Source organism: Struthio camelus, chromosome 2, assembly GCF_040807025.1.
Source record: "Struthio camelus isolate bStrCam1 chromosome 2, bStrCam1.hap1, whole genome shotgun sequence".
In the NCBI taxonomy this organism is placed as follows: Eukaryota; Metazoa; Chordata; class Aves; order Struthioniformes; family Struthionidae; genus Struthio; species Struthio camelus.
The window spans coordinates 110,979,109-111,000,842 of NC_090943.1; the positions used below are offsets into that span (position 1 = coordinate 110,979,109).

General features: G+C 36.1%; 1 long non-coding RNA gene across 3 annotated transcripts in view; it reads left to right on the plus strand.

The window, feature by feature from the left end:
* The window catches only part of LOC104142994 (uncharacterized), a 92,259-nt gene that overhangs the window by 20,439 nt on the left and 50,086 nt on the right, over positions 1-21,734 (plus strand). For all 3 annotated transcript variants that reach the window (XR_011139439.1, XR_693819.2, XR_693818.2), the window contains 2 exons: positions 158-244; positions 1,955-2,023. This is a non-coding gene — a long non-coding RNA (uncharacterized lncRNA). The remainder of the gene's footprint in view (positions 1-157; positions 245-1,954; positions 2,024-21,734) is intronic.

Sequence of the window (21,734 nt, forward strand, 5' to 3'; positions counted from 1 at the left end):
TGATAGTTAACTGCATATTTTGGAGGTAACAGGCATAATTTAACAAACATAACAGATTTATTCATTTATATCATTTTCATTAATTTATATTTTCATGTGACGTATATTTATTCATCTTCAGAGGAAACTGATTTTTTTCTTTTTTTTTTTTGTACAGGTTTTCTTGAGCAATACAGAAGCTACAGGAAACGTTAAGTAGGATATGTCTTCCTAAATCAAGTTTAAGATAAATTCATGCTTTGAGGTTTGAAAAATAGCAACCTTTTTAACATTATTAAAATCAGTGCTGCTGAATGTAAAGCTCTCCTACATGTAATATCTAGTTTATTTTGAAACATTTGACTAGAATTTTATGGAAGTGAATTCCACAGGTTAATTATATAATTCATTACATAAAAGTGTATTCACTTACTGTTATTTACTTTCAAGTTTTTTTTTTCATGCTGAGATTATCAAACTGAAAGAACATTACTCTGAGTACTTTCTTAAATTGCTTTCAAGAATCAACACCTGAACACTGACGAGCTGTACTAGAAAATTTTTAAATACCTCAATTTTTAAGCATTTAAGTTTGCTTGTTTAGCTGATTATCAATAGCACCGGATAAGTGGTTTAATAGCAACTTACTTTTCTTGCTGAAAATGTAAGCACTATGAACAGTCTAGTAGAGCATTCAAAAAATAGTGTGAATTGTATAGCAAGAGATATTAAATTCATACCAACACTGGGAGTAGCCGAAGTGACAGAAGCAGCAACTAACTGAAATAAATCCATAGGGGAGAAAAGTAGAACAAAATTAGATAGAAATCTTGCCCATCTCAGTGGAACTAGGAACCTGACTCTGCTTATAAAAATGGATATCTGGAAAAATGAGAGCGGTTTTACTGCAAATGATTCTCACCTGAAGCCTGAACATATACTCAGGTAATGAGATTTTCTTGTAAGAATCTACTGTAGACTAACAAATCGTAAAGTCTTTGCATGAAGAAATGGAGAAAGCAGAAGAGATGTTTAAGTACAAAGATGGACTAACATTTGTGGTGAGGGAATACTGTAACAGAGTAGTTATAAGAGTATATATCTAGCATAGCAAAGAGCCAATAAACATGAAAAAACAGTTAGAGGATTTAAGGAACTCAGACTTATTTTTTCTTAACATTTGTCATAGGTTTCCTATATGATCCTTGAAAATCTCTTAAGATGCTCAATGTCTTCATTTTTAACCTGTGACACAGAGAAATTACTTACCTGCAGATACAAGAGTGGTCAGATATCACCATGAAACAAATCTGAATGAAAACTGAGACTCAAACACAGAGACCTAACAGTTAGATTGATATCCTAGACACATTACTGCCAGCAGCTTCTGTTGCCTGCATTCAAGTAAACTTCCTTCCTCTCATACTTAAAATTTCACTCTGCATCTGTAAGCCTTCCTAACAAATCTTTAGTTGAAACAGATCAATCCCTGCAAAAATTCCATTTTGATAAATCATCATTTCCCACCAAAAAAAAAAAAACACACTTTTTCTCCCGAGATCCTCAGATGCACATAATGAGGTGTATCAGAAACCTTGTATTGATCAAAACATGATATGTAGTTCAATATAAGGGCTAAAATTTCCCCTCAGTGTTCTCTGCACAGACATTACCTGACCTGCAACTCTCTTGCCACTGCTGTATGAGTGCTATTCTGGATAGGGTTAGCCAGTTGTAATAAAACAAATTACAATTTTGTGAGGTGGACAAACATCCCAAAGGGACGAGTTTCAGACCACCAAGCTCATTTTCACTTGTGAACTGACAGATATTGTCCTGCATTGTCTCAAAGATGAAAAATCAAAGTAGTGATCAACTAGTTCTTTGGATTGGAGATTTTAAAAACCTACATGAAGATAAAGTGAATAAAACACAGGATAATTTACTGTTGTGTCTTATTTTCCATGGTCTTCAGATTCTGATGCACAGAAGATTTACGGTGGAACACTAATCCCTGCAGCCCACATGAATCAGCCCTTTACATGTAAGAGTATTCTTATTTTCAAATACTTAAGTGACATATGCTGCAGCTGAATATTTCGTAACGCGGTAATTCCAAGAAGATTATTTAATATCATGCCAATTGATAGGCAATTTGCAGGGCTTTTATGTGAGAATATCTCTAAAGCAGATTGGACAGAAAAAGCACTACTATCAGGTCAGGTTGGTGACATGTCTTGCATTCAGCTTTATATAATGTATCTCACTACTGGTACTAAATCTTGTTGTGGAAGAAGACACAAATTTAATGTCTACATTGGTTACATCTGAAGCAATATCTGCATAATGTATTGACATATAGAAGCTTTTCAGACAGAATAGACTGAGGATTGATTCAGGATTTTTATTTTCAATGGGTTGAATTGTTCTTTCAATGTAAATGCAATAAAACAAAACAAACTTTTCTTACTAGAAAGCCTGTATGTCTGCAGATAACATTTAAATTTTGAATCACTTTTTAAAATGTTCATAGTTTGTCTCAGGAAGCACATGCTGATTGCATGAAAAGTGAACGTTTTTCATGCCAGCTTTTTAACTAGGTCTATTAATTACATATCTTTTGAGCTACACGCATTGAAGAGGAAGAAGTAAGGTTACTGTTCTGGTATTCATGCCTTTTTCTAGGGAAGTCCTTTATATCTGGAAACATCACTCCTGACCTATCCTCTACTTCTTAATTTGGAGCTCTGATTAAAACTTGTCTTTGTAGGCAGAACTAATTAAGAATCACACTTCTCTTTTTGTCCTCCACAGAAACTGTCTTTAAAGTAAAAGCAGAATGATAATGAAGAGCCTTTTTACTGTCTGGCATTCAGAAAATTAATCATTTGTGTTACCTGTTGAGGTACACCTTTGTTATTTTAAAGTGTTAAATTGTTCATAATTCCTTTATCAATTGTATTATTAAGCCTGTCCTCTGGTCTAACACCCACAAACGCTGAAGACTGCAGCTACCCAGAGAGAATAGATATATATAGGAAATTCAGTGATAGCATATGAAAAGATGGCAAAAGGTCTATCCATTTTTCTCTTAAGTATCTGTATTCCTGCCTTACAAGATTTCTCTTTATAATTCGTCACCTGATCTAGCACCTGATCAAATCAGATGAGCTAATTCTGTGCCTGAGGTCCACATGTACAATATTTCTGGAACTACTGCATAATAAAAGAAACAAACAAAATATCAAAAAAGGAATAGATATTATTTCTTATCAATGAGATTAAAGTAATCCTGGAATAGACAGCTTTTGCGGACCTTGACAGCCACAACTCACTCACATGACCATAACTTTAATTTTAATTCATTTTTCTACACTGCTTGTTAGCTCTGGTTGCTTCATGTTATTCTTCAAGAAGTGATCTGAAAAATACATCAGTGAATGTAATATCTAGGTAGGAAGAGGAAAGTGATTATTTCCATGCTGTAGAATAGATTAAGAAAGCTAGAAGATATTTGTCTTTCTGTGAAATGTTGCACAATGGGAATAAAGCTCCCCAAATGGATTCTGAGTTGGTTTACTATGACCTAAGCTTCATTTATTCAATTTTGTTTCCCATCATCTTTGAGCATATCGAGATGTAATAATTTAAATGATTTCAGAGTAAACAAAAAATCAGAAAATCTTTTCTTTTTTTCTATTGCTATTGTTCTGCTCATAAAACTTCCCTTACCCTTTCAAACAAGAAAATAAATCACTGGACTCAAAGGGAACCAAGGTAGTGTGCCCAGCACAATCTCAATGTGTTTTTTTTCTGCCTTAGGTTATTGGGAAGTCCTATTGACTATGAGGTCATAGTTATGAGGGTATTCTCCAGCTTTTTAATGTGTTTGCCTCAAAAAGGAAGGCAAAGGCTCCTAAAACCAACCTGTTCTGTAGAGTAAGATCACTAGGTCAAGAGAACTAGGTTGAACTAAATGGAAGAAAATTTTAAAATGATGTTTTAGTTTCAAGACCTTGAAAAATTCTTTCCTTTTTTCTGAGTTTTTTATTAGTTAGAGCGTTATTTGTTAAATAGCACTTACGTTAGTGGCATTGTCACAAAATTGTACAATGATATGTATTTCTAAATACAAATCATAATGATAAATTATAAGTTATTATTATTTTTCTACAATAAAACAGATACTTACTTTTCATACCCTTAAAAAAACAAACAAAAAATAAACAACTCCCCCCCCCCCCCCAAACCAAGCACCTTTTACACTCTTATTTACAGTTTGTACCAGTAAAGGAATTGTGAAATCTTACATTTGTGTATTTTAGTAAATATGTCAGTTAATATTCAGCTGGTACTTCAGTGCAAAGAATTGATCCTTTGTTTGCTGTGGCTTTGGTATAACATACGTATTTTCTGAACAAAAGAGGAATAATGGCTTTTATCATAGATAAACAGAATATATTTACAGAAAAATGAAAGACTTCTAGGTATCAAAGACTCTTTAAAGAAACAAATTAGACTTGGAGAGACCCCAGTGCTAGAGAGAATTTAATATTGCCTTGAATAGAAATTCTTCCTTTTTGGACTGAAAGGTTTCTTTATAGTTCAGGATAAGAGTTTATTCAAATACTGCTACCTGAAATACGGTGACAGATTGTCTTCAGTAGAGCTATGCTGACTTCCATTAGTAGAGGATTTTGAAACATAGTATTTTAGCGGCTTTTGACATCTTTCTTTAAACATGTCTTAAACTCAGTTATTCCTTTCCTCCTTTTTTTGTTTTTACTTTCCTTACTGATGCTCATTGTGCTTTTGTGTGCTAATGCCTATGCATTAGGTGCTATAACTTGAAGGCCTTTCCAACCAGGAGAGGGACAAACAAACAAAACAAAACAAAACAAAACAAAAATAGTTGGAAAAAGGAGCTTTACTTCAGCTTCTGAAAAGCAGTGTAATATTCTTCTAGGTATACATAGAATGACACTATATATATGATGTACTTGCACACAGTTTTTGTTTGTAGTCTGAAGTGTGAGAATCAAGTTAAAAAGATTAAGAAGAAAAATACTTGGATAATTTGATAGAAGTCCTCATATTGGTTAGCATAATTATTCTTCAATCTTTGCTGTATCAGCAGCATGGACTCGCTACTAACGTGCTACATCAACACAGTCCTCTGTGGAATAGAGATGGTAGTTAGCCAGCTAGTTAGCCCATCATCACTGTATTGTAGCAGCCTGACAGAAAGCCATGATAGTGGCTAATTATAATCAATAGTTCGAATTCAGAAGATTATCATCAGGACTTCATCCATTAGCATACATTTATTTCTTCTGTTTGCACAGGTCCATGCTTGCTTACCACTAAAACTGTGATTAAGAAATGTAGAAAATAGGAGAGGGCTGATTGCAACATTTGATTTTAGAGTAAGTTATATGTGGTTTGAAAGATCTATAATAGTTTCTACAAAAGCAGAATTTTTAAATGAATGCTGGAGCAGGCATATCAAAATAGTTTAGTAAAGTATATGGATCTGGGATTAAGAAAAAATCCTAGATTCTTGGGTATTTTAAACAGCTATATCCCAATCAGTTTAAACAAAGATATAACAACTTAAATAAATAACAGCTAAGCTACTAAAATCTGAAAAAGATTTTATCTTATTTCCTAGAACAGCTTTTTTTTCCCCCCAAAAAATGCAGAATAACAATTTACTGAAGTTGGCAAATTCCTACTCTACTACATGACATTTCTGCATGATTGCAGAAATATGCTTGCATGTATTTTATCTGGAAAAACCTATGTTAGACAAGTCTTGCTTTTTACATACAAATACAGCATAAATTTTCCAAATAATTCTGATGCATTTTGAAACATTCTCAGGAAACTACAACTGTAAATACCCTCCCTTCACTTTAAAAAAAAAAAAAAAAAAAAAGGACTTTAGAGGGTTTAAACCTAGACCCCCTCCTGTTTATTAAATAAATTAAAAAAAAAAAAAAGGAGAGGGGGAATTTTTTCATACAATTCCTTTCTGAGAAAGAGAGAGAACCCTAAAGAGCTTGGAAAATAGATTGTCTTTTTTGTCTATAATTTCTTATAATTAAAAATACCCATTATGCATCTTCAACTTGGATAATATAACCTAAGGGACTTGAATCTTCTAAGGTGAATTTGCATGATGATCCTTGTGGACTGTAAGAAGCATTCAGCTTTTCATCAGTTGTTCTTTCTATGAGTAATACAAAAATTATAAAAAGAGGAAAAAGAAAACTCTTTTATTTAAAGCATATTCTGCTGTTACCCTGCAGGGATAAAGTACATGAGACTAAATCAGAACAGAAAAGGAAATACTATTTGCTCTTAGCTTTTGAATGTGTTGTGGTTAGTTGTTTTCAGTGTACTATGGTTGCACGCTCTCATTTCAGAGATGTTTAATTCAGGACTTCCTCCCACCTTATAAGTCAACGACCAAAATAATTAATCATTTGAATGTCTCCTATGGACAAAACAGCCCTAAAGCTCTTTAAATCAAGTTTTTATAAGCTTTTCAGTTTATATCTCATCTTACTGTTCTTAGGGAGGCTTCCTAGCCTGGAACAGAAGGACTGAACTTTAAAGTCCAGATTGTTCCCAACCTGGATTGGATAAAAAAATGCTTTTCAAATGCTTGAAAAGAGAGGTGAAACAACACTTTGTGTTTTCCCTCCTGCAGCTACTTGATTTGGAAAGGTTTGAGCTCATCTTACTTCATGAAGAAAGGTCTTCTGTTAAAATGTCCTGGTTGTCATGTTCTGTTGTTATCTTCCAGGAAGTAAAAAAAAAAAAAAAAAAAAAAAAAAAAAAGAGAGAGGCATCTCTGGAACAGATCCATCCAAACAGAAAAATGGTGAGATGGTCTCTTCCCTCTCTTTACAGACCAGCCCCTGCTTTCAAATATGGGCTGCATTGCTCTGATGAGGTGTACAGCCACCAGCTGGCATGGAACAAGTTAAAGCAGAGGTAGGGTCTAGCCCAACTACTCTGTTGCCAAGTGTGACACAAGTGGAGAGTTACAGAATTGCAATGCAGAAGTAGAAAGCATTTTTGGTCTTTCTTGTGCCAGAAAAATAGGAAAGCAGAATATTCTATTGTGACGGAAGTACAAGAGTTTAATAGATCTAATTTTGATCTAATTTCCTCCACTGTCCCAGGAATTGGTATTGACCGTTTTTATATTGAGCTTTACTCTGACTTTTGGCTGCTTGTCGTGTGGCACAGAAAACCACACAAAAACTGCTTTTTAATATTCTAATTTGTTTAATGAATAAAGTAAAAGACAATACTTTACATATGATTCCTGAGATGTGATCAATGACAAATCAAAAAGCAGTGCTGTGTCTCTAATGATGATGATATGTGGTACATGTTCTATTAACTGTAGGAGAAATTCCCCTCTCTGTTCTTCACTTGTTCCCATTTCACATGGGCTGTAACTGTTGTTTATACCTTCTTGTTTTGTCCTTTACATTTTCACCTTATGAGTTACTTTACATACTTTGGATATATATTTTTAGCTCTCTTTGTTATGCCCTATGACTAACTTTATCTAGCTCTGAAGGTTGAGCAGATATTCACTGTCTGTAATTTGTGTTCATACAATTTAGGCCTGTGATGTCACCTTGTACCTTTACTCTCAAGGCCTCTGGTATCATCATATGCTTGTGTACCTGGCGTTCTCCACACAGTTGTGATGAGTTTGGGGTTTTGAAGCTGTATAAGCTGCCTTTTCTTCTTTCTGGTCACTTTCAGCCTTTACTGAGAATATGGTATGTAAATTAATTTTCTGATACTCTGATTTTTTTTTTCTTTTTGAGCACAGAGGAAGATTACACCATGACTAATATTACTTCAAGAAGGTTATTCCTGAAACTGTCCTTTGGTCCTACTTCTCCCCTATACGGAAGGACTGAAATAATTAGAATTGGTTAATGTAGTTCAGCCATAGTTTTGTTGGGGCTTTTTTTTTTTCCATTTTTTGTTTCTGTAGCTTGTATGGATGTTGCTATAATGCATATTTACCTTCATACTTACCTAGATAAGGCTAGAAATAACGTGGAAGGTAAACGTTGTTACTGCAACTGGGTATAGCTTGTCACAGTTTCATAAAATGAGAAAAAATAGTGCAAGAATCAGTATTGCAATTTTTTTTTCCTGTGTTTTTAAGTAATGGTAAATTACTTAAGATATATGTATATGTTTACTTATTTGTATATATATATAAATGTATATATAGGCACTGCACAAATGCAGAATAATGGTAATTTAAGAATAGTATTTTTTTATATTGGCACTGCAGAAATGCAGAGATAAGTAAGTGCTTTATGCATATGGATAGATGTACATGACAATAGCTCTACTTATTCATATGTTTTAAAGTATTAAAGGAAGGAAAACATCATTCCTAGTTAGAGATAAGATAATAAGTACTAATAGGTGGTTAAACTGCATGAGGTTATTTCTAAAGCTGCAATGGATCACCTAGTTCCTGTAAAATTCACTGTGCTCTTTCATCTGCTTTTCTCAACAACTGCTGGTACCTTTGTATTAGAGGAGTTATTGGGCAAGTCTATGTTAGCAGTTTAGTGGGTAACAGTTGGAGTGCCCTACAGGTGCACTGTGTGCATCATCAGTGAGCACAAAACAGTTTCACAGAATCTGAAACTGTCATCAAGTGATAGTTCAAAACTATTTCGTATGTACCATTCTAGACCTTCCATTGCTAAAACCATTTGGTAGCCACACTTATAAAATCTTGAGAGATATAATACCATGCTAATTGTCTAAAGCCTCTCAGTTCTTGACATAAGAACTTACTAATTGTGATAACTGCTAAATTCAGGGAACTGTCAGCTTTCCTTGGTCTCTCCTTTTTGCTTCTTCATCTAATACCATATTTTTTCTTCTTCTTCCCATTCTCTTCCCCACCTCTTCACTTTTCTATAAAGCACTCAACAGATTTTTTTCTTTCACCTTCTTTTTTTTTTTTCTTTCCCTATTAGACCTTCATTCTTCTAACATGTTTCTTTCCTCTAGCTTTTCTTTCCTTTTCAGTCTACCCTTATTATCTGCCTGCAGAGGGCCTGGCTATATGACAGAAATAGAAGAATAGGACTCGCTGTTTCTCAACAATGTTTATTTATCTTTTGGATGGTCTGTCTCTATTTTTGGAAGGTTTATCCTTTTGGATGGATGGTCTTCTGACTAGGATCATCTTAAAACCTAAAATCAAATGTACCAGCCTAGAAGAAAGATAGTGGTATGGCAACTGAAGTTATTACTCCATTTGTTTGTAGTGGGTATTATCACATACCTAAAATAGTCTGGTTCATTAAGCTTAACTTGTTATGAGAAATAATCTTTTTCTACTGTAACTGAAGAATTCTTCAAGAAAAGTCTTCCTTAAGATGTAGGTTTTGAATGTTCACACAGTCTTCTCTGACTTTCTTTTCTCACCAAAACTAGAGGTTAGGGGAGCTAGGAGTTTGTTCAGGGTTTACTTGATTTTTTTTTTAAGTTTAAAAAATTCTCCCCCTCACTGCAAGCTTTAGCAGAAAAATTCTCATTTACTTTTGTCTTCACAGCAAGTCAAAAAAAGGTGCCAGATATCTCCTTATGCTTTTGAGTTATTTCCAAAGCATTTTTCCAAATAATTGCAGTATATCATAATTCTTGATGAATAAGATTTCAAGCCTGGGTCAAATGTTCCTTCAATAATATATCAAAAACTTGTTAATACAAGGTGTTGGGAGAAAGTTAGTGTTAGAGCTTAAACATATTTCATTGTTAGCTTTTGTTCCTCTGCATATCTTACAAAGAAATGAAGTACATATTTTTTCTTTCGAGTGTTGCAGTTAAAAGAATATAATTTGCAGAGTCATACATTGAAAAATTACTAAAATAAATCAATTTAGATGATCAGTGGGGTTCTAGCCTTTCTCTATCTGCTGACCCTAATCCTACCCATAATCTCAGCTGTGGCCTGAACCTGAGCCCATCAATCCCCCCCCATTTCTAGATGAAAAAAGAAAGTTGTCCTGAGAGCAGTCTTGGTGCATTTCCCCATTTCGATTCGCATACCTTTAGCAGCACCAGTCCACATAGGCCTCTAGATTTGCCCTCTCTCCTAACCCCAGCATTAATCCCTAAACCTAAACCTAACCCTATCCCTAATCTCAGGAGTGGACTGAACCTGAGCCCAGCAGCCCCATCAAAGGCCAGAGGCAAAAGCTGTGCTGAGAGCAGTTTGGAGGCAACCCTGCATTTCCTTTGGCATGCCCTTTACAAACCCACTCCACATGGGGCTCTAGGCTTTGCTTCTCCCCTAACCCTAACCCTAACCCTAATCTGCTAACCCTAACCCTTACCCTAGCATAACCCTAATCTGCAGCATGGTCTGAACCTGAGGCCATCAGCACCATACCTAGCCTGAAAGAGAAAGTTGTGCTGGATTCATCACATTCATCAATGACCTGGAGGAAGGGACAGAGTGCACCCTCAGCAAGTTTGCTGTTGATATAAAACTGGGGGGAGTGGCTGACACACCAGAAGACTGTGCTGCCATTCAGAGGGACCTGGACAGGCTGGAGAGCTGGGCGGAGAGGAACCTCCTGAAGTTCAACAAAGGCAAGCACAGGGTCCTGCACCTTGGGAGGAATAACCGCAGGCAGCAGGACAGGCTGGGTGTTGACCTGCTGGAAAGCAGCTCTGCCGAGAAGGACCTGGGAGTGCTGGTGGACAGCAAGTTAAGCAAGAGCCAGCAGTGTGCCCTTGTGGCCGGGAAGGCCAATGGGATCCTGGGGTGCATGAGGCAGAGTGTTGCCAGCAGGTGGAGGGAGGTGATCCTGCCCCCTCTCCTCAGCCCTGGGGAGGCCTCCCCTGGAGTGCTGTGTCCACATGAGGGCTCCCCAGTCCAAGAGAGACATGGCACTCCTGGAGAGAGTCCAGCAGAGGGCTCCAAAGATGATGAGGGGACTGGAGCATTTCTCCTCTGAAGAAAGGCTGCGAGAGCTGGGCCTGTTCAGCCTGGAGAAGAGAAGGCTGAGAGGCAGTCTCATCAACGTGTCCAAGTATCTGAAGGGGGAGTGTCAAGAGGATGAGGCCATCTCTTCTCCGTGGTGCCCAGGGAAAGGGCAAGAGGCAACAGGCAGAAACTGAAGCACAGGCAGTTCCATCTGAACCTGAGAAAAAAACCTTTTGACTGTGAGGGTGACAGAGCATTGGAAGAGGTTGCCCAGAGAGGTAGCGGAGTCTCCTTCCCTGGAGATATTCAAAACCCGTCTGGATGTGATCCTGGGCAATATGCTCTAGAGGTCCCTGCATGAGGAGGGAGGTTGGACTAGATGATCTCCAGAGGTCCCTTCCAACCTCAATCATTCTGTGATTCTGTGATTCAATCTGCATGCAGCTCCACATTTCCTTTGACGTGCCTTTTGCAGCCCCACTCCACGTGGGGCTCTAGGCTTTCCTTCTCTCCTAGCTTTAACCCTAACCCTAACCTTAACGCTAACCCTAATCCCCAGCATGACCTGAATTTAATGTCAGCAGCACCACTGGTAACTGACAGGCAAAAGTTGTGCTGGGAGCAATGTTGATGCAGCCCTGCATTTACTTTCACGTTTGTTTTGCAGCCCTGCTCCACGTGGAGCTCTTGGCTTTCTCTCTTTTCTAACCCTAGCCCCAACCCTAACCCTACTCCTAATCCCAAAGGTGACCAGAACCTGAGGCCATCAGCACCATTCCTGGCCTAAAAGAGAAAGTTGTTCTGGGTTCAACTTTGATGCAGCCTCACATTTCTTTTGGCGTGTCCTTTAAACCCGACTCACTGTGGGGGTTTAGGCTTTGCCTCTCTCTTAACCCTAACCATAACTCTAACCTAACTCAAACCCTAACCCTATCCTAATCGCAGATGTGTCCTTAACCTAAGCCCATCAGCCCTATAGCTGTCTTCAAAGAAGATCTGGGAACAACTTTGATGCCACTCCACGTTTCCTTTGGCATTGGAAATAATTAACTTTCATTTAAGGAATACTGGTGGAGATTGTGACCCTCTCTAAAAGGCTTTTTATTGCCTCTTGTTATCTATTTGGCTTATTTCTTCCTGTTCAGTATCTTAGGGCAGAGACATAGATAAAGAGGGAATGAGGATATTGTAAAATAAGAGCAGTTTTTTTCTAGCTCTTTTAATCTCCAATCTCTGATGTCGGCTAATGGTTGCTTTGGTAAGGAGTATTTAGCCAATAGGGTATATTTTCCTATATAAGTATAGATACAAGTAAAAATGGCAGAAGACAGCTATTTTGCATTTCCTCTTTTCCTTTCTGTATGAGGAACTAAGGTAGCATGTATATGCATGAAAATGACAATGTTCTGAACTCTGAAAATATTCTCCTTTTCTTTCTCCAGCAAAATAAGAAAGAGTGAGATTTTCAAACTTAGTAAATAACAAAAAAAAATCCTACTTTATTATTATTAAAAGACTAAATGTCTTTAATCATTGATTCAGAGAAGTCTACCCACCTTTGACTCCTATACTTCTTTCTTTTTTCCATCTGCAATATGTTGTTCATATTTTAATCTCCTTTTCTTAATTCAAGCTGAAAATTAGATTAGATAAGAAGTATTGCATTTAGTACCTTTTTCTGTGCACGTGTCTCTGTGTGCTTAGAGGTTGGTTGGTTGATTTGTCTGTTTGTTTGTTTCATACAGTGTATACCAGATCAGCTGAGTGTTTTATTTCTCAAACCTTTCTTTTGGTGCTTAGGGTTACAGTTATGAGATCTTCTATTCTCCTCACCCTTTTTTTTTGGCCGCTGACTCAGCCAGTTCTGGGGGCATAAGAAAAGACGGAAAGGAAGAGCTGCAAGCAGAGAAAAGGTGTGTTATACATTGTTGGATACAGGCTATTGGGCTTAAGTAGTCTTTTTGGAGTGGTTTCACAAGAGAAGTTCCTGTATCTTTATGTTCTTATGTCTAAAATTTCAGGTTAAAAGTGCACACAAAAAGCAAATTTATTTTGTGTGTGTGTGTCTGTGTGTGTGTGCGACAAAATCTCAAGAGATGAATTTTATGTAGTTTAGAGATTTGCCAAGGAAATTATTTCCCAGAGTTGCTGCCACCTTGACCTGTTCTCCAGACCTCCCACTGAAATTATATATATGCCCTCACAAAAGTTAACAGCATATGGATGGTAAAGAAAGCTATTGTACTTTATTTTGAACAGGCTCTTTGAGAACATTCAAAAAAATCAAATACTTAAAACATTTGATTTTTTTTTTCTGTGATTCATCCCATGACCTTGATTTATCATCCATTAAAGAGCTATCTGTGTTCAGGACATGCAAAAATCCTGTTATGCTAAATTACTTTCAGTGTTTCCTTTTTGCAGGTGACAATAGTTGGGAGTAATTGACAAAATTTATGCTAGAGAGAGAAAAGGAAATCTATAATTTAACAGAGTAAAACTTAAAATTAAAGGACTAGCAATGAGAATATATATTTCATAATTAAAAAAAAAGAAAATTAAATAGGAAAACACATACATATAAAAACATATATTTTGATATCTACTGTAAATTAATATTGGTGCAAAATTTTAATATAGGCCACTAATTGAACTCACAAATAAATTAGCTACCGTTAAAAAAAAAAATCACAATTTTTAACCATACCTTTAAAAAGTATTTTAATTTGTATGAGCTATTTGTATTATACTCTCCCTATTTTTGACAAAGATATATGAGTCATGGCTTAGCAGCTGCTGGAGGCCTAGGCTGACTTTTTAATGGCAGCCACCAAATATACTGTGTTTAAAACCCCTGGGAAGAATGGGGAGTGGGAAAATTCCTTTTGTAGAGCTATCACTGAGCTGCTGAATTACCTGTTCAATTGAAACGGGGGAAAAATTCAGTTCTTGAAGTTTAAAAAAAGTATTTATAGATCAACATGAAAATGTTCTGGCCAAAAAATAGGATTATTTTTTTCCTTGGCAGATGAAAAATAAAAAAAAAAAGGCTTATTTCACAGTGTAAAAACCATCTCTCAGAGTGCTACTCAGTATGCAATTGTTTTTCAGTCTGCAGCTCCAATCCCCATTCCATGTGGGCTTATATTTGCAGCAAGTTGGCAGTGCGTTAAGTTGTGATATATGGTCTTTGATGTCTGAAATTAGCCTATTGCCCGCACTCCCTCATACGAGCTCTTTCAGCATGTTTTCTGTATGTTATCTGTTACATACACAATGTTCTACTGCTGTTAGATGCTCTGGGGTACGCAAAGATTTTAAAATTTTTCTCCATCTCTAACTCCCAGGTATGGAGTCCTACAAAACTTAACACTGCAGATAAAACTAATTTTAAATCAGCAATGGAATCCAAGAAAGGAAATTTCTTAGTGCCCGTGACATGCGTAGCTTAGAGATAAGAGACGTAGAGTGGTATCAGCAACCTGAAACATTTGACGGCTCTTAGACTACCATTGACCATCTAGAATTTCAAGATGGTCTAGATGTTTCTAGAATTTGTAAATTATTTTATAATATGAATCTTTATTAAATGAAGACTATATTCCTCCTAGTGGAATGGATCATAGAAAATATGATATTTATTTGTGTTAGAGACCTGAAGGAATAAAGAGAGAGGGGAAACTTTTCTGGAGAATTTCTGTTATCTAGCTGCACTGTTAGGTAACTTGAAACATGCACGCAAAATTCAGTTCAAACATATGACAGGGCAGGCTTTGAAGTATTCTGTTATTCTCCATCTCCATTTTCTCCCTGCCTTAATGACTGTGATCAATGTTGTACTCCATAAGGTATAAAAGTAAAATGCAGGAGGGGGTTAAATTTAATAAATATGGAACAACTCTAACAATTTAAAGGTGTTTTGTTTGCATGGAATGTATCATGCAATAAATATCTCATACTACATAACTACAACTGTCTCAGTAGCACCAGCACAATGAAGAAACATATATTTTTCCTCTACCCTTCTCTGCACCCTTTAGCAAGCTTTAGGCACCTTCTGTTTTTTTGTCCATATACTAGGATAGGAAGACCAAACCACTATCTAAGTATCTGGATTGCTTGCTGACACTTTTTTTCAGTCCAGTTAGACTAAAAAAGCTTGCATACACCTCAGTCCCTCATCTCATTCCACTAACTAAAAGAGTTACTTCTCTCATTAAAATTAATTGGAGAAGATACAAGCTTTCAGTTACAAACAAATTTTATTTCATAAACTTTTACCCCGAGGTGAAATATAAATGGAATTACACATTTGAGGTTACTTTCCTAGCAACAAAGACATTCTTAGAGCTGTATTTATGTGGCAGATCCTTCCAGAAAAATCTCTGAAGGCACTAAAGAATGTCTTTTTTTTCCAGTCATTTATTTTCAGGTCCAGAGATGGGAATTTCCTCCTCCATGCAATCAGCCATAGGCACTAGATGTTGAATACTAGTGAGCATATTTGATTTACCCTACTGTTCTTTTAAATAGTATTACATTATCATTTGTTTTTAGAAATACATATATATACATGCATATTTATATATGTATGTATATATACATGCATGCACTATTCATGTTAGCTCTGTTTACAGTTTTGAGACTATAATTTCTACAACTCCCTCAAGAACTCAGAAGTCAACCACAACTTGCTGCCCCTTATGTAATCATTTTCTAACATTTATCATTAATAAACTTATGAAGTAATGCTTTCTGTTAAACAGTTTGCCCTAAATTATCCTAAAGCTTCCTACTACATCTACATTACCCTTTTACTCTGTGTTTATTTTTTTGAAAAAGCAGTGAATGGTAGAATTGGTAAAAATGCATATAAAGGAAAAAGTTTTAATTCTGGAATTCGGCTAAAATAACCCCTTAGGGCTACAATCTGAAGATTTCATGCCCCCGTGCTTTATAGTCTGGCCTCCTTAGCTTGGTCACATGATGTGCAGTGGGTACGCAGCTCTACTACAATATATGTTTTCCCCTGAGCAAAAGGTTTAAGTAACACTGCGTTTTAGGACAAATGACCCAGTTATGTAGCCATGCCTGAAAGTGAAAATAGGATCTGGAGTTCTAAAACTTCACCTCTAGGAGTCATGGAAGTTGCATTTAAAAAGTTTGGTTGTGAGCAAGGGGAAGGAATGGTTAGTCTTCATTAGTAAGTTCTTCATTAGAAAGTGAAAACTTTGTAAAGGAGGCACAGACTCCAAACGTTCTTTTGGTTGTTGAGCAAATGAAGAGGATTGTACTAGGCTTAGTGCTTGCATAGTTTCAAAAGACATACCTAAATATCTAGTGGCATTTTCTGATAGGTATTAGAGGGACTTAATGTAGATTTTTCCTTTTTTTAGGTGAAATCTGAAGAGGTTTACCTATAATAATGGCATGTTTTAAGTTTATTAAATTTCAAGAAACAGACATGTACTAAGAACCATACAATGAAATCATGTGAAGCTCAGTAGAGCAGTGCATTGCCACTGATACAACTTTAAGAAAACTGTATTCTTATCACTATGCACCAAAACAGGAGGTGAGAAGAAAATATATTTTTCAATCCTATTTAATTTCTACTAGCTTGGCTAAAATCTTTTTTTCCTTCTTGTTCTGTCCTAATACAGAATGTTAACCACAATGTTTTCAGTGCATTCAAATATTCAAAATAGGCCGTGTGTGATACGCTTATAGGTCCTCATCTTCTCCACTGTGTATAATACTGATCCACAAGGACCTTAGGACTGGCAGTGTGAGGAAGCAGGGACAAGGCACTGCTGTTGCTCAAGAAACTCCCAGTCTAGTCATGTCTGCACGAATTGGTGCCCTTGCTAACATGCCCTTTAGAGCCTGGGCTCAGGGCGTATGTCTAGCACTAGTTGACTCAGCTCAATTGCCTGCAAGGCTGCCAAACTCCATGCTGTACCTTGAGCATCTTTGCTCCATACTTCATGCATTGGCAGACAATTCACATATGAGCACATCATAGCCTAGCAAAAAAAAAAAACAAAAAAAACAAAAAAAAACTAGAGGTACTTGATTACCCTCTATAAATGTAAAAATGTAGCATGGGAAACCTGGGTGAGTGGGAAGGTGCAGTTTAAGATGAACAGGAACATTACTGTAAGAACCAATGGGTATAAACAAGTAGCCAATAAATGTAGCCCTGAAATTATGAGATCATTTCCGACCACGGAAGGGTCTAGGAAAAAACATCCCAAAAGAGGTACATTTAAAAATATTTACCTTGCAATTGCAGGAGGTGGACTGCAGTACCCTGAAGAGTTTCCTTAGTATGCTATGTTTGAGGATGACCATACTTTGCAGATTAAGATGATAACAGATTAAGATGATAACAGAAAAAGAATAGGAAAGGTGAAATCAGTTATTATTACTCAGTGCCATACTATAATTCCCTCTGAAATTTGTGATTATACTAAATAAATTAAAACCTAGCTTCTTATTACAAAATTTTAATGGAATGGAAGATTAAAAGTATGTGAATAGTTTAAATCCTAGCATAATACATCCGCAGGCTCTATATTTGTATTTATAATGCTAAAACTTCAAATGTCAACTGAAAACTTCCTTGGAAATTGTGAATAATCAGTAGGATATGAATTAGAAACATCTAAGATAATTTCTTCAGAACTATGCTTTCAGTTCAATCCTAAATAAGTTTTTTTTTTTTTTTTTTTTAGTAAGGTACATCTTACTTAGATGTTTCTTACTCATATTATTGAAAATAGTAAGAATGTAAGAGAGAAAATAAAAGGTTAGATTAAATAAAGTATTCTTAAATTGTGGTAGAATTGATTCTTACAAATGATTTCTGAACCTGTAACGGTATATATTCTGACAATAAATATTGCAACATTCTAGGTTGGTAGGTAGGCTTAAATAACAATAAAAAAACAATTTTATATCAGTATGTAAACTGCTATTAATAGATTTCAATAGCTGATGTTTCAAAGACATTGGTTGTCCACGCATAACCAATCTGATCATCATCAAAGAAGGACAGTAACTTTTTTGTTTGAAAAAAAATAATGATTTCGAAACTCCAAAACTCAAAGAGCAAGAGTGCAAAATTCTATAAAATTATTCTCACAGAAAATATATGTAAAACTCTTTTTAGGGGTAATATTGAAGAATTTTCCACTGAAAACCATTCTGAAAAAATGCAACGTTTATGCTTAATGTTTTTCCTATAAAATTATTGATTTTTCTGAAAATTTCCAACTGAGAAAATTAAAATGAAATATTAATTTCTAGCTCATTTGCACAATCAGTTCACATAAGCAAAATGTTCTGGTTTGCTGAAATGTCTTGAAATGCTTAATTCCAGCACATGTCAATATCGAGCTACCTTTAGTTATGTTGTACATACATTTATTCTGAGAATCAGAATGAAAATTTCCACTTCTGGCATACGTCTTACATACCTTAGCCAGAATTTTTCTCAGAATGCACAGAATGTTCTGTGATGTAGTAATTTTCATGGCATAAAAAGATGTTACTTTAATTTTTTACTTTGAAATTAAAGCACTGTATCATCTCACAAAAAGTCAGTTTAGATCCACAAAGTATCAAAAAAGTTTAGACTCAATAGCGAATCTATATTTATAATATTTCATGACTGAAACTTTTTGGAATTTCTGTTCAATGAAGAGCTTCTATATCAAATAGTCATTAAAAAAGTGAAATCTGAATTTGCCTCAGCTGAGGTGGAATTCCAACAGGAGAGAAATGGTTTTGTTATAAACTCTAGTTTTAAGTAGTTTTTTTTTTTAGCTAACTAAACATTGACCTTTAAATCACCAGCTAGAGACTGTAGAAAATGGAGACTAAGAGGTAATGTAAGCTATTGAACTACCCTAACAAACTGATAGACAGTATAAAAAAAGCAAATAATTGTCATAACTTCATTAATTATAGTACAGTAGGAAAATCAATTTCTCCGTAAAAGTCAAATGCAACTATGAGCAGGAGGTGTCAGAATGTGGATAGGTATGCAGTTACTAAAATCAGTACTTCAGAATTGAGTTTTCCCATGTTATTTATATTCATTTTTAGTTTTGGCATGACTGGAGAGCAAATAAACTGAAATAACATGTTTTAAATATTTAAATTTCAATTTAAGATTTAAATTTAAATCTCCATCTGTTTTATTTTCTTATATTTGTGATTTATTTTCAGTTTATTTTTTTTCAGCTAATAAAATAGCAATATATAAAAGACTTACTGAAAACCAGAGTTCTCTTTCTAAATGAAATATCAATACTAATCTATAGGTGTGTTGTGCCATAGCTGTGCCATGGAATAGCTAAATTGTTCACTGCAGCTCTGTAACTACCCTCACATTCACACTGATGCCTGAAGTTAGGCTTCTTCTGTAAGTATTTTGAGAGAAATAGATCTCTTGAAGTACATCATTAAAAAACCTTGTGTAGGTGATGCACACAATTGTTATTCCGATAGTTTTCGCTATGGAAACCGAGACAGATATGAAATGATGTCATGTATGTGCTATGCATGACCATACTACTTTTTCTGGCATAACATAAGCCTGACTGCACACTCTCTAGTGCTCCCAAGAAAGGTTTTGGTTGAAACCCTGGGAGTCCTAGTGTAGCTGTCCTAACAATAGACTAATTTACACTGAGCAGGATTATGTCACGTAGAACAACGGCTACATGCATACTCAGATGACCTAGGAGGATCCTCAGGGATCCTTCTTTGTAGGTTTATGTAGCTTAATAATATTGACATACAAATGACCTCTCTGCTCATTTATATCAAGTTTTCACTGTTACGTTCCTTGGGGTTCCCCATCCTAGAAAAAAAGCTTTTTCTTCTACTGGGATTCACATTTTAATTATGGAAGATGTTGAAAAACTATCTTTACCTCAGGCATCCAAATTCAGCCAGCCTAGCTTATTGGTGAGCATTATATACTCTGGCAAATAAAGGGTGCAACAGTTACAGCCTTATGTCTTTTCTGACAGGCTTTTTTTGTTGCCAGATCATAGTCAGAATTATTCCCGAGAAATTTTTTTTTCCATTAATTATTTTATTTTCTAAAAGATAGGGGCTTTTTGACTCTTAAAACAGAAACAAAAATATAGATATAAAATGTCAGAATAAACCATCTAAAGTCTCATGTAAGGGTAAGCCAGGAGCACCGCCTGGACCCCCGGCAGGGACGGATACACAAACACAAGGCACACTAGGGTGGAAACTGAGTATTTATTACCTCTCTGTCTGAGCCAGGGCTCCCCAGCGATTTCCGGATCGAGGCACTAATGGAGTGGGAGAGTCCCTGGCACCGCTGAGCATCGGTCCAGGGCGAGGAACGCCAGGGGGAGACCCTATGTGAGGTTTCTATGGACTACACACGTGCGCAGCAAGCATATTGAGCTCATCACTGCTTCTGATTCAAAGCCCGGGTGCAGCGCCACACTGACACAGGCTCAGCTACATTACTATGGGTCAACATGCCCCACGGAACGGTCTGGCTAGCTTCCATCACCTATCTGTCTCCTCGACATTCTTCTGCATTTTCCAATACATCTCATAAGCAAAGTTTAGATTTGCCAGTCCGCAAAATGGCAGTTTCCCATTTGAATTAACAGTTACTTGTTTAAAACATTAGCATTAGACTTTAGAAAACATTAGATTTTGGAGATCTAGTTTTATATTCCTTTACTTGAATGTAAATCTCCCATATTTAGAAGACTTCTCTAACTACCACTGTATAAAGTATAGCTTATGGGATTCTCTCGATCTGTCCTGTTGACACTGCTCCGTTTTGGAAGATTTGCTTAAATGATGTTTGCAAGAGAGACTTTTATCCCAGTGCTTAGGGCACTTGCCTGACTATTTAAGATCTCACTTTGATTTAAGCAGAGAGTAGAGACATAATAATTTATCTCCTCACACAGAGGATAGTTTGTAACCTGAACTTTGTGCAGTCTAAATGTCAGGAGTAACACCATTCACATTTCAAGAGTGCAAAACTTAAACTTTGCATTTCTACTTTCTATATTTCCATACGACATATTGCACTTATATTCCTCGTCTCCTTTTTTTCTTTTTCCACCATCCCTCGTGGTTCCTCTTTCAGCCAGTCTCTCCCAAAGTTACTCTATTGTTTCCTTAGGTTTTGGCAGATGTGCCATCCCCTTATCCCATCTGTCTCTTCCCAGATGCTCACTTCTACCCAGTTCTAGTTTTAGGTATTTTAAATAAATAAATACAAAATTAAATATCTTTGCCAAATTTTCTAATAATGATCCTGGCCCCATCTGCTCTTCTGTACTCACCAGATGCCCAGTCTTGTGCTGCTTTTTGTTTTCTGAACTGGCTTTCATGATAAATTAAAAGAACTCCATTGTGAAACATATATCCATTATAATAGAGCTTCATTAATCTATTTTCTTTTCACAGAATCACAGAATCACAGAATCGTTTAGGTTGGAAGGGACCTCTGGAGATCATCTAGTCCAACCTCCCTGCTCAAGCAGGGTCACCTAGAGCATATTGCCCAGGATCACATCCAGACGGGTTTTGAATATCTCCAGCGAAGGAGGGAACTTGCTCCTTCTCACAAAGGTTCAGTTCTGTGGGGGAAATGGTGTTTACGATATCTGCAAAAAGAGGGAACAAAATAGCAAATCATCTGTGCTTTTCCCAGTATAGTCTTTTCTGATTGGTG